The sequence below is a fragment of the Uranotaenia lowii genome, chromosome 2 (genome assembly GCF_029784155.1).
Source record: "Uranotaenia lowii strain MFRU-FL chromosome 2, ASM2978415v1, whole genome shotgun sequence".
NCBI classification, from domain to species: Eukaryota; Metazoa; Arthropoda; class Insecta; order Diptera; family Culicidae; genus Uranotaenia; species Uranotaenia lowii.
Genome location: NC_073692.1, coordinates 184,821,322 through 184,833,838, shown reverse-complemented (window position 1 = coordinate 184,833,838; position 12,517 = coordinate 184,821,322). Strand labels below are relative to the sequence as shown.

The following is a 12,517-nucleotide window of genomic DNA, read 5'->3' as shown; positions in this document are numbered from 1 at the left end:
ATTTTTACAATGCAAATGATTGTAAGAATCAATAAAATTGATTTTATATTTATATGAAAAAAAAACATAAAATCATCAAACAAGCGGTGTATTTTTTAAATTGAGTAATTTTCAATGCAATTACCATAAAACGTAGCAAGAAGAGAACATTATCTATTAAAAGATGAATCATAAACCCATTTTAATATGCTTCAAAGTATTTTAACACAATTTAAATCACAAAACGGAACAGAATTTGAATTTAACATCGTACAACATGGACATTACTTCTACCTCAAAATAAAAAACTACATCAAAACTCTACAGTTACTAAGGAAAAAAGTTAAACGCTCACATAAATCAACCTGCTGCTTCTTAACGCTTTGATTTCATTAGAGAGGGTGTTTGTTTTCGAGCCTTAAAAAAAAAAAGAAACTTCTCTTCTTCTTCTTCTTTCTTCTGTTCGAAGTTATCCTCTGACAACTTCTATTTTGTGGCCCAGTGACTTAGACTATATGGCCATTTTCATACGTTGTCAGCAAGACGGCTAGCCGTATTGCTTGGCAACGGGTCGATTATGTGTACAAGTACCTTAGCGTTTTATTGTTCATATTTTTAAATTAGCTTTTTGGACAAAATCAGTAACTTCTCTGTAAAGCTCATTGTCGTTCAATTTCAGTAAATCAGTTAGACATGTAAAACGTAATTCGAATGAATAATTGGACCTCAGGTTGTTAAATTTTGGACAAAATAGTATCGAGTGTTCTGCTGTTTCTGGGGACTGACAAATGTTACAGTCACCATCGTCTTCGATTTCCATGATGTTCAGCCAAAATCTCGAGTGGTCGTGCCCTGTGAGTAGTCGGTTTATGAGGCGAATTTCGTGTCCTTCAAGATCCTTTTTGTGAAACCACGGTGTAGGCAAGTATTCTGGGTAAACCTTTCTGAATGTCTTTCCTTTCAGAGTGCCTTGTGCGTCGCAGTATTCTTCGTACCATCTTTTTGTTTCGACGAGCTTCTGTTCTTCAAATTTATTGAACGCATCTTTCAAAAAAATTTGGTTTTCCAAAACTGGAGCAGTGTCAGACAGTCCCATGTTGGCCAATGCATCAGCAATATCGTTTCCTTCAATGTTGATGTGGCTAGGAATCCATTGAAAAGCAGTGCCAAAACGCTGTGCTATCTCTAGAATCTCTACAATCAGAGCAGGTCCTTGCAAGTCATCGAACGTGTTTCCAAGGATGGTACAGGCGGATCTTGAGTCAGTGTATTTAACTGCTTCCGGTATTTGTTGATCCTCTATACACTTCATGGCTGTTCTGATGGCAATAATTTCGGCAGATGTGATGCTTGTTTCGTCGTTCAAACGGTAAAAGTATCTAGTTTTAGCACATTCATTGTATATGCCAACTGCACAAGTGTTATCTTTTTTTGAGGCGTCCGTGAAGATTCTCCTGCGTCGACTGTATTTTTTGTGCATAGTGAACAAAACCGCTTGTTTCATAATTTTTGGGCTGATATTCTTTTTAGTTAGAGTTATTCCTTCCAACTGTGTTGCAATTTCGATGTGGGATGTTTTATTGAAATTTTTGGTCTTGGTAATTTTATCGAAAGTGTGTTTATTCTTGAGGTACATTATCTCTTGATAGCTGTATCTATTGATTGGTGTTAGTCCTGTGTCATTCAAATTTTGAAGTTGGTATGCTACTATGTTGTTTCTACTGATACATCTGGCAATTTCTTTGCAAACAACTTCTTCCTGGCGCAGGTTCAGGGGTTGCTGTCCTGATATTGCCATGAGTGCATTTAGTGGAGTGGATTTTGTGCAGCCGGTCACCCTGCGAAGACATTGATTGTTAACTACCGCTATTTTCCTTTTATTTGTGTTGCTCGCGTTATTTTGAACAGCTACACCATACTCTGTGATGCTTCGCATGAGCGCCTTGTATATATTGCTCATAGTTTGAGGATGTGAACCAGTTCGCGTGCCAGATATTATTTTAAGCATGTTTAATCTATCGTTTATTTTTCCTACTGTTTCTCGTGTGTTAATACCAAAGCTTAGTGAACGGTCCAGAGTAACCCCAAGATATTTATGACTCCTTACGGTTTCTAGTTGGGTTCCTTTGAGATTAACCGTTAATTTTTTGTTGCTAGCTTGGAAGATGATTGCTTTAGTTTTTTCAGGATTGATAGCAAATTTCAAAGACTCTGCCACTTCGACGAATTTGTTCATATATTCTTGTGCGTTTCTGTTCAATTCGTCTAATTTATTGCCTGTCACTAGGATGCCGAAATCATCGGCAAATTGAACGAGATTTATTCCACTATGATCGATCTTATGTAGTTCTAACGTGTACAGGTTGAATAGCGTAGGTGAAAGAACATCCCCTTGGGGTAGACCTTTACTGATCGTTCTGGAAATCGTTAAGTTTCTTATCTCGAGGGATATCTTTCTATTTATCAAAAACGAGGATATCCATGTTATTATGTCTCCTGGTATACACAGATTGATAAGAATATTTTCCAATTTGCTTGGATCTACTGCGTTAAAAGCGTTACTTAAATCCACACAGATAAGGGCAACCGTTTTCTTTTCTCTCTTATATTTTTTAATGGAATTAACAACGAAAGATAGACAGGTAGTTGTGGACATGTTCTTTCTGAACCCGAATGATGTTTCTGGCAGAATTTTATTTTTATCTATAAATGCATTGAGATCTTCTAATACTGCACTGTTTATAATTTTTGTGGTTGTAGGAATGAGGCTTATCGGTCGTTTTCCAGATGGTAAATTTTGGTCCCTCCCTGGTTTAGGGATTGCTACCACTTTTATAGATTTAAGAGTGTCGTCAATAAAACCTCTCTTCCACATTTTATTCAGATCGTCTATTATGTTGATAATCACATCCGGGTTGATGTGTCGCAATGTTTCGTAGGAAATACGGTCACTACCTGCAGCTGAATGCTTATTCTTTTTAGCTAGAATTCTATCCCATTTATTCTTGTTCATTAAATCTTGTGTGGCAACTGGAATTGGCCATTCCCAAAACTGGGGATCATGTTTGCCGAAATGAAGATCTAAGAATTCTTCAGCTAGCTTAGAATCCTCGTACATAACATTGTTAACTTTCGCCCTAACTCTCTTGCCTGTCAATCTACCAACTTTTAACCACAATTCCTTGGAACTAATGAACGGATTCAATTCTTTAGGAAACTCTTCAATTTTTTTCCTTGTTTCTTCTCGCTTTTTCCTCAAGAATATCGACGCCTTTTTTTTTAATTCTAAAAGATTTTGAAGGTTCGATTGCGAGTTAAATTTTTTCCTTGCTATGCATTTTTCTTTCCACGCTTGCTCCACTTCGTCGGTCCACCAGAATTTAGGCTCCCTCTTATCTTTTTTCCTGTTAACTTTATAGGTCCTTCTGACTACTGGGAGTAGATCCTCTACAGTTTTGATTTCCCTTGGATCTAACTTAGCCATTTCTTCATATATTTTTGCTGTGTTGTAAATGTACTTTTTAGTCCTGTGCTGTATATTGCCTATCAATGTTTCAATAACCATGTGATGGCTACCGATACTAAAATCTTTAACATTCCACTGTATCGCTGACATCAATTCAATCGAACATAACGTGACATCAATTGCCGAAGACCTCGCATTTAGTTGAACGGGGATAAAAGTTGAGGAGCCATCATTAAGAATCAAATTATTGCTGTTATTTATTACATTCATCAGTATTGTACCTTTCCGGTCACAATCTTCACTACCCCATGTGTAGTGATGTGCGTTAAAATCGCCTCCAATCAAAACCTTTTTATAGTTCCTAACGCTGTTAAAAATTTTTGTTACATCTTCTTCAAATTCCGCAGTAGAGATAGATGGGCTCATGTACACCGATACAACTACCAGATCAAGTGATAGTATTTTTATAGCACAGGCTTGTGTCCAACGACCGATGTTGGGTAACGGGATTCTAACAAAATTGTAATTACTATTCAGAAAGATTGCTGCTCCCCCATAATGATCATCTCTTGCCTGAGAGATCAAATGATATTTGGAAATTTTGTATCGATTTGTATTGATGTAACATTCATTTATCCATGATTCGGATATAAGAGCAATATCGTATGAAACCTCAACTAGAGTTTTAGTGAGTTCTGCCTTATGTTTTTCTAAGCTCTGTATGTTACACTGAATTACTTTTATAGTAGCCATTTTGGTATAATGTATAGGTTTTTAAAGTATATGTCTAACTGAGTTTTTATTTTACTGATTGAAGTTACTAATATTTATTTATTTGTCGTAAATCGAGTTTGCTAATTTAAAGTACTTTTGTGTACACATTTTAAACTTACTTTTCGTTGTTTCCTCGTTGCCAAGCTGTTGTAAGAAGTCCGCATAGAAGCTCATTACAGTTGCTTGGGTTTGCTGGCTAGCCGTCATCTCTGCTTTTTTTGTGGCCATCTGGATCAGATGCTCCCACCTTTCTTTCTCCTCTACGTTGTTCGGATTAGTTGGTTTGCCTGTCGACTTTTGTCCGGTGTTTACCTCCTTGATGATGTTGTTGCGTTCAGTCATGGTTTTATCCGTATTTGCGAGATTGTCGGATCTAAGCCGTTTTCCTCCAACTGGCTTGCCATTGGGTCTGTCCGGGTATACTTTGACTGCGGGTACAATTTTTCTTCGTTCCAAGTTTGTTAGATGCCATTGTTCACGTAGATTATGAGAGACGCCGTGTTTCTTCGATGTTATATTGGCATAAGAGTTTTCGATCGATGGAAACTCATCCAGATTTTCCAAGGCAGAATAAGAATTCTGGGTCCAAATAGGCACCTGTTCAGTCGCTTCAGCAAATGTCACCGTTCGCTTTGCCATCAACGATTTAATGTTCTTTTGTCTTTCTTTTTCAGGACACTCATCGTGTTGCGACATATGATCGGGAGATTTACAGTGTGCACATTTTACCGGGTTATTACATTTTGCGAAGTCTTCAGAATTATCGTATTGGACAGCACATCGCCCACATCGTTTTTTCCCTCTGCAATTGTCTGCCCGATGATTAAACCTGAGGCAGTTCTCGCAGACAATCAGTTTTTGAAAAAACGGTCTCACTCGGGTTGAGCAAGCGAACAATCGAATTCTATCTGGAAGCTCATATTCGATCTGAACATCACACTTATGCGATTCGTGGGTACTGGTTTTTTATCAACATACCGTGTCAAGCGTTGAACATTGACAATGGGAACATCACACTCAATATCCGCTAAAATCTCTTCGGGATCGATCTCCGTCGGGACTCCAAAAATAATTCCGGTCACACAAACCAGATGTTGCGGCACATATGCCTTGAAGACGCTACTTGGGTCTTTGTTTACTTCCTCCATAATCATGTTTGCCTTGACAAAACTATTAAAGTAAACCATGATACGGTTCCTTCCATTCTGCTTCATGTCTATTATGTTTTGCTTGAACTTCTCCTTTTTCCGTAGAGTTGAACCAACCATGAATTTGTTAATCCGCGCTCCTTCTACTTGTTCCTTTAGTTCGAAATAAACCCTATACGGGGCCGAATCCGCGTGTGTGTAGGTGATGTTGATGAACTCTTTCTTCGCTGAACCACGTTCTTCATCCCGTCGCACTCGCTGTAGCTCTAAGCTAGCTGCTCCAGGTTCATCCATATTATTGTCGGTGAGTTCCCTCGCTTTCCTAATTGAGTTAGGTGGATCCGCCATTTTGGATTTTACCCACGCCAATGGCGTGCTTTTTCTACAGAGAAATCTCTGTTAATCACTGTTTTCTTTTCACTTCTACTTCACAAAGCACTTAAATGATTCGAAGAAGTCTTTCTGTAAATCTAATTCACTTCCAGAATCACTTTTAAATGTCTATTTTTTATTCCACTCGATATGCTTAAAAACGCGTCTGTCTCACTCGTCGTTCGCGAACAGAATCAAAAAGAAACTTCAAGATTTTGCAATAATATTTTTACTTACATTTGAAACATTAAAAAACACACCAAGTTTTTCTCAATTCCAGACTCAACTTATGTGTTTTTAAACGTAGAAAAAAGTTTTAAAATATTTTAGCTTTAGATTTAGTTATTGATGATTATTTGAAAAAAATTCATGTTGATCAAAGCTACCTCGGTGATCAACGTTACCCCGTTTTACGGTACCTTTGTATGTTATTCTTAAAAATTTAAAAATACCACAATTTGAATTGTTTTTTTTTTTAATTTGAAAGATAGAGTTCAAAATTGAAAGCAGAAAAAAACTGCACAAGGAAAACTTTTTTGCTAACGGTTGTGTGTTTTCTCGTTGAATTTTCACTCTATCTGGAGCCACTTTATTATTTATTAAAAGTTACAAAGTAATAATTCAGAACAAGTGGTTTTGAAAAGCCTCTTTCATGGACGTTTATAGTTTGAATATCTGAAAACATTTTTACGTTTAAAAGTCTAATTATTGAGATATAAATATGCAAAATTTGATTTTTCAACAACCTCTCCTGAAGTATTCTAAGCAAAAATAAGCAAATTAGTTGTTTCATGATAAATTTGAACTTCATACTTTTGTATTTGTATAGTTTTAGTGTAATTTTTTTTAGTTATTTTGTGATTTATTGTTGATATTGGAAACAAAATAGGAATAAATGTCTAGGAACCCTTTGAAACGGTAAAGTTTGAATTAAAAAAGAAAAAGCGAATTGTAAGAGAATCTAGGGAATCGTGTGAAGGTAAAATTTTATTTGTTTATTTTTTTTTGTTCCTAAAAATATTTGGCAATGTTCTCTGCTAAACGACACCGAAATAATTATTTTTAAGATGTTGAGATAGTTGAACCATGCTGATCAAATTAACCTCGAATCATGAAAGCTGGTTTTGTGATAAACACTTAGTTGTGTGTGGACGGGAGCGTTCGGGATTGAAATTTATCATTAGAATGGATTGAAACGAACCTATGAGATGACTGATTTAAAGGATCTTAATTTATCTTAATTTATTTCTTCATCTTCACTGCTGATTGTACGAGTCTAAATTCAATTATTAATACTAAGGAATGTGGGATTCGATGTATCTCAGTTAACAAAATACAAGATAATGAAAGAGTTATGTGAAGTTTTTAAATATGCACAGAATCTGAATAAAGTTCTTTCGCGTTCTACATTGTAAGGATTGATTGACTCTGCAAAATGTGCTAAGTACGTCTTCGGAATGTTGCAGCTTTGGCTTGATGATGATTGGCGTGATCACTTGATCTCAAAATATGAGTAATAGATAATTGTTCTCGACTGGTAAAACTGTATAAACGGGAAAATATTTCGGCTTTTTCAGTCAATTCACGGATCCAAAACACCTTCTCTCCTTATTCCGACGTTAAGAACGAAACGTCGGAATAAGAAGAGAAGGTGTTTTGGATCCGTGAATTGACTGAAAAAGCCGAAATATTTTCCCGTTTATAATATGAGTAATATCAAGCTCAAATCCTTCCTAAAAAAACTGTAGTACCATTGCTAGGAAACAGTTTGTCAAAAATCAGTCATTTCCAATGCAAATTCTTTGTACGGAATACAGTGAGAAGAATTTTTCACGAGTTTTACAATTCAATGTCAAAAATGTTTGAGTCTTTTAAAACCGTATGGAATCAATTGACGAGTAGTTTTAAAGAATTTGAAAAGATCAGTGGGAGTGTCTTCATTCGAAAGTCATAGGTAGCAGTTTTGAGCGACCATTTTGAATGCAGAACTAAATTAGGATTGAACAAATTTGTAGAATGATGGCACCTTACAATGCACGCACATGCAGTTAAAACTTTCAAGATTGTTTTATCAAAAATGTTTTCTTAAAGGTGTCTAATAGGTAAAAGTCTGAAGCTTAGAAGCTTATAAATAAATTAGACAACGTAATAATTGACTCAAATGTCAAGACGTTTTAGCTTCTAAGTAATCATAGGATTAAGTTATGGTTAAAGTTTACTGATATCTTGTTTTAAAATTTCATCATAATACGTCCTTCCTGGTTCTTAATCCTCTGTTATAACCACCCGTAACCTCGTTTTAGTTTTGAGTGGAATACATAAGCAAATAAGCATTCATCTGCCATGAAAGTATTCATTTCAAAAACAGTTTTTTGCCAAAAAAAATTCGACCTTATTCAGTCAATCAGATTTTTTTCAATCAGTCCTAATTTAACCATTTGTTATTCAAAGAGAGTCAACATGTTTACTAGCTCTAATGTATTCTAGCCAGGAGCATTAAGGTACCTTAGACTGAAATCTCCGAACAAACTTGCTACATCTGCCAGTCACAGTGCAGCAGTGCTTTCTTCTGACAAACAAGTAAACAAACAAACAAACAAACAAATGAACGTCGAATGCACTTGTTGGATCAGAATTTCAATTCCAGCTCTGAATGGAACTCCGAAAGAGAGCATTCAAATTGATCGAAATAACATTGTGTTTTCTGTTTTCTTTCTTCCAGTAGTGGAGAGCAACGTTTTTCGATCCAGATTGCACCACACACACGAGTACTATCTCGCCTAGGTTTGGTTAAGAAATCACAGAGAAAGAAACGAAAACATTACATAAATTTATTTGAATAAAACGAAAGGAGCTGCCACCATGCTGCTTTTGCGAAAAGGATTGAAGATACCAAATTACAATGAGAGTAGAATAATATCATAGATCCGAGGTACCATATGTTGGATGAGAATGAGTTTTCCCTCCGGTGTGTGATGTGATGGAACCGTGAATTTCTCCGGCTCCAATTGGAAGCGTGCCGAATCGAATGAAACCAATTTAGGTAACCAAGTTGCAAGCAAGCAAGCAAGCAAGCAAGCCAGCAAGGAAAACCCGTCCGTCCACCTGCTAATCATGGCTGAAATGTGCCATTCAAAGTGTTGAGTGCATTCAGTCAAAGTCGAGTCGGAAAGCAAAGAAGAGATTGGGGTTGGAAGGAGCGTGTTTCATATGAGAGCCGAACATGATGGTCAGTGGTTTTCAAGTTCAGGTGCTTTTCGTTGTCTGTGATTTGTTTTTCTTATGCATTTGAACTGAATATTATTTAACTTGAAAACTGGTTAATTTGACTAGAGGTTCAGACTTGTGTAAACTATACCCAGCAAACATAAAATCACATTAAAATGATAACCTAAGTCATTAAAAACGTTGTTGTAAATTGCAATTTCAACTAACGCAAGTAAATGGTCGTAAAAATCGTTACTCGAAATCGGATTAAATGGTTTAAATCGGATATGATAAAAAATCCGCCATGTTTGCAGATTTTGAAGACGATTTAGATCCTTTGCTTTCTCCCGCGTGGATCAAATGAGAGAACAGCTTTGTTATTCTCTCTGCGACCAGTAGTGCAACCAGATTGATAAAAATCAGATGGTGTATTTGCAAGAATTGGCCAATGATAAGGGCAGCAAATATTGTCGCTGGCAACGGTTCGCATGTGTTGAGAGAAAAAACTTGTGTTCTATTGTATGCTTTCAGTATTTATGAATATGGTGTCGTATATCGTCCAAATCGTTAACTCTTATCGCTTTAGCCAGAAGTTGAAAATATGTATGTAAATTGCCTCCACTTTGATAGTAAATGCTGTTTTTCGAGTTTCATACGATCATTCTATAATGTATATGAGACGTATAACAAAGTTGTTGAGAAATATACCTACTAAAATGTTTGCTGGGTAGCCGCCACTCTCTGGAGCCACCGTTAAAATATAAAAATATAATTTTAACATTGATTGATAATTTCCCTTTGAGTCAAACGGTAAATGATTGTTATTTCTTCGGAACGACCCTTTTCGTTAATAGGTCTGATAAACTATAAATTTAAAAAGAAATCGTTTGATGGGAATTATTTTGGTGATTAAGATTCGCTCCTGTAGAACAACTAACTTTAAATTTACTAATTTTCGACTCGGGGTGTTCACCACTGCAAATTTATTGATCGTTAATAACCTGTTTAAGCAAGTTTTATTTCCAGAATCTGTATCGCAGATCCCGTTTTTTTATTTCACTTTAAAGGTTGTATATAAAACTCAGAATTGTGAAAGTGTTAATTGACGATTTCCAAGAAAAATCTTATAATTATCGAAATCGTGTGTGGCATTATTTTCTATTAAAATTTATAAAAAAAAGGAAATACAAAAAATTTTCACTGATTTGATGCCATAACAAATAAAAGTGGTATGAATCTTTTGAGGTTTGAAAAATAACTCTTTGAAGCCAGTATCAGATTTGAACGGTTAGTGCTTGATTATTTTTTTTTTTTATTTTTGCTTCAAACATGTCTTGAAGTTTTTTTTTATTTACAAGTAGTTTTATTAAGGCATTTAACTCATGTCTTTAAGTTGCTTATCTTAGAATAAACAATTCTCACAATACTTCTTCTAAGTAAATAATGCACAACCATTTTTTAAAAGGCTTTAGAGATAACAGGGTGGTTATCTCATTTCAATTAAAATTTATTATTTAACAGAATTTTAAACAATAACTTCAGTTTCGAGAAATTTATCACTCATCGTTACCCAAGGGTTCTTTTGTTGGATGTTGGACAGAGTTTCTCCCGGGCGTGTATAGGCCCGGGTATCCTTACAAATCCGGAACATTTTTAAATCATTCCTGCCAAATCCGAGCATGTTAGTTAAAAATATTCAACTCAAAACCGAGCAATATCAAATGAGGACAAACCAAAGGAATATGGCAAAAAAAAATCATGAAAAAAACGCTTGCAACAATGTTTTTCCATAGAAACGCTTCAGCTATGTTTAATCGTTTTCAAGGCTTCCAAAAACCCGTTTATAAATATTTCGAAAAAACTTGCACTTAAAAAATTTGCTTTTGGATGCAAAAATAAAAAAAAAACAAAGTTGAAATGACTCAATTAGAATTTTTTGTTTGATTTTGCAAATACAGTGAATTTATAAAAAAAATCTAGGCATCTGGTCCGGACCAAACTTTTCCTAAATTCGGATTCGAATCTTCAGACATGCCAGAGTAAAATTGGACAATCTGGCAAGCTTAGTTTAGGACAAAGTTACCAGAATTTGGTCAGTACAAATCCGGGTAATTTTATACTAAAACCTGGTAAAAACGAGTCATTCGATTTCCGAATTTACGACAAATAATATAGGCACTATCGGCTAATTTTGTTGATACCCAGAAAATTGCTCATCAAAAAAATTGAAAAAAAATATAAAATTACTTCATCAAAAATCATGGGAACATTTAAAATCGTATTTAAAGCTCTTAAAAAATCTTTCATGATTTCACTTGATTAAAAAATTAAAAAAAAATCCTGCACTTTATTGACCTGTATTTTAATGTGAAATCGGGCGCTGAATCCGAAAATGAGCTTCAAAAAATTATCAGAAGAGCAGTTTTTGAGTTAACATGAAATTTTGGAAAAATAAAAAAGGACTTGTACTTAGATTCAAATATCTTAAATTTAATTTTTTTTTGCATATTGAAGATGAATTTGTCTATCGATCACCTAAACTTCATTTTAGCGAATGATCAAGAGTTTTGTTGATAATAGCTTTGAACGGTTAGTTCTAAGGTTTTTTTTTCTGATATTTGGATCTAAACATATCATAAAGTTGCTTATCTTAAAATAGACATTTATCACAATACTTCTCACAAGTAGATAATGAATGACCTACTTTGAAATGGCTATAGCAATACCAGGGTGATTATCACAATTGAATTCAAAATAACCATTTAACAGAATTTTTAACCAAAAATATCACTTATCAATGCCCAAAAGTTTTATGCAGGCCGGACAAACGCGTGTATTAAAAATAATCCTGGCAAAATTTGGTCATGTGATTTAAATCCGGGCAATATCCAGGCAAAGAAGAACGATCACGAGTTATTTTGCAACCAAAATCAAAATCCCTTGAAACAATGTTATTTTTTTCATCGAAATACATCAGCAGGTTTAAATCGTATTTGAGGCTTCCAAAAAACATTTCATGTTTATTTTTATAAAACCTGCTCAAAAAAATTCGTTTTGAAGGCAAAAAAAAAAACACAACAACACACAACACATTATTTGTTGCTGTTTGATTTTCTGAAAATTTTTAATAAATCCAGGCAAAATCGGGGCATTTTTAATTTTGTTTTAAATATCTGGGCAAACCCGGATGGAACCTGTCAATCTGGCAACCTTTGTTTAGGAGAATGTTTTTTATTGATAAAGATTTCTTATTGTGTGTTCAATGAAGTCAAAAAACAGCAATTTTTTTGAGTATTTTGCGAATTTATTTTCAGAATCGTTTTCAAATTGTGTGTACCAATGTGACGAAAAAACTTGACGCCTTTACTTTCTCATGTGTTAAGGTTATTATACAACAAAAACTACAAACACTTTATCTAGGATATATGATACTGAAGTAAACCGTTGATTTAAGGTTTTGAACAGCAATTTATACTAATGAACATTATACTTCACGAGCTAACCTGATTGTCCGGATTTTGTTCAGATTTTGCACGGATGTTTTCACTTTATTTGCAAAATAGTACAAAAT

The 12,517-nt window shown here is 34.8% G+C and overlaps 1 protein-coding gene across 4 annotated transcripts in view; it reads right to left on the bottom strand.

Annotated features, from left to right (window-relative positions):
* Nucleotides 1–12,517, bottom strand: part of LOC129743649 (uncharacterized) — a 1,005,706-nt gene that overhangs the window by 372,752 nt on the left and 620,437 nt on the right. The gene's annotated exons all lie outside the window — the stretch shown is intronic.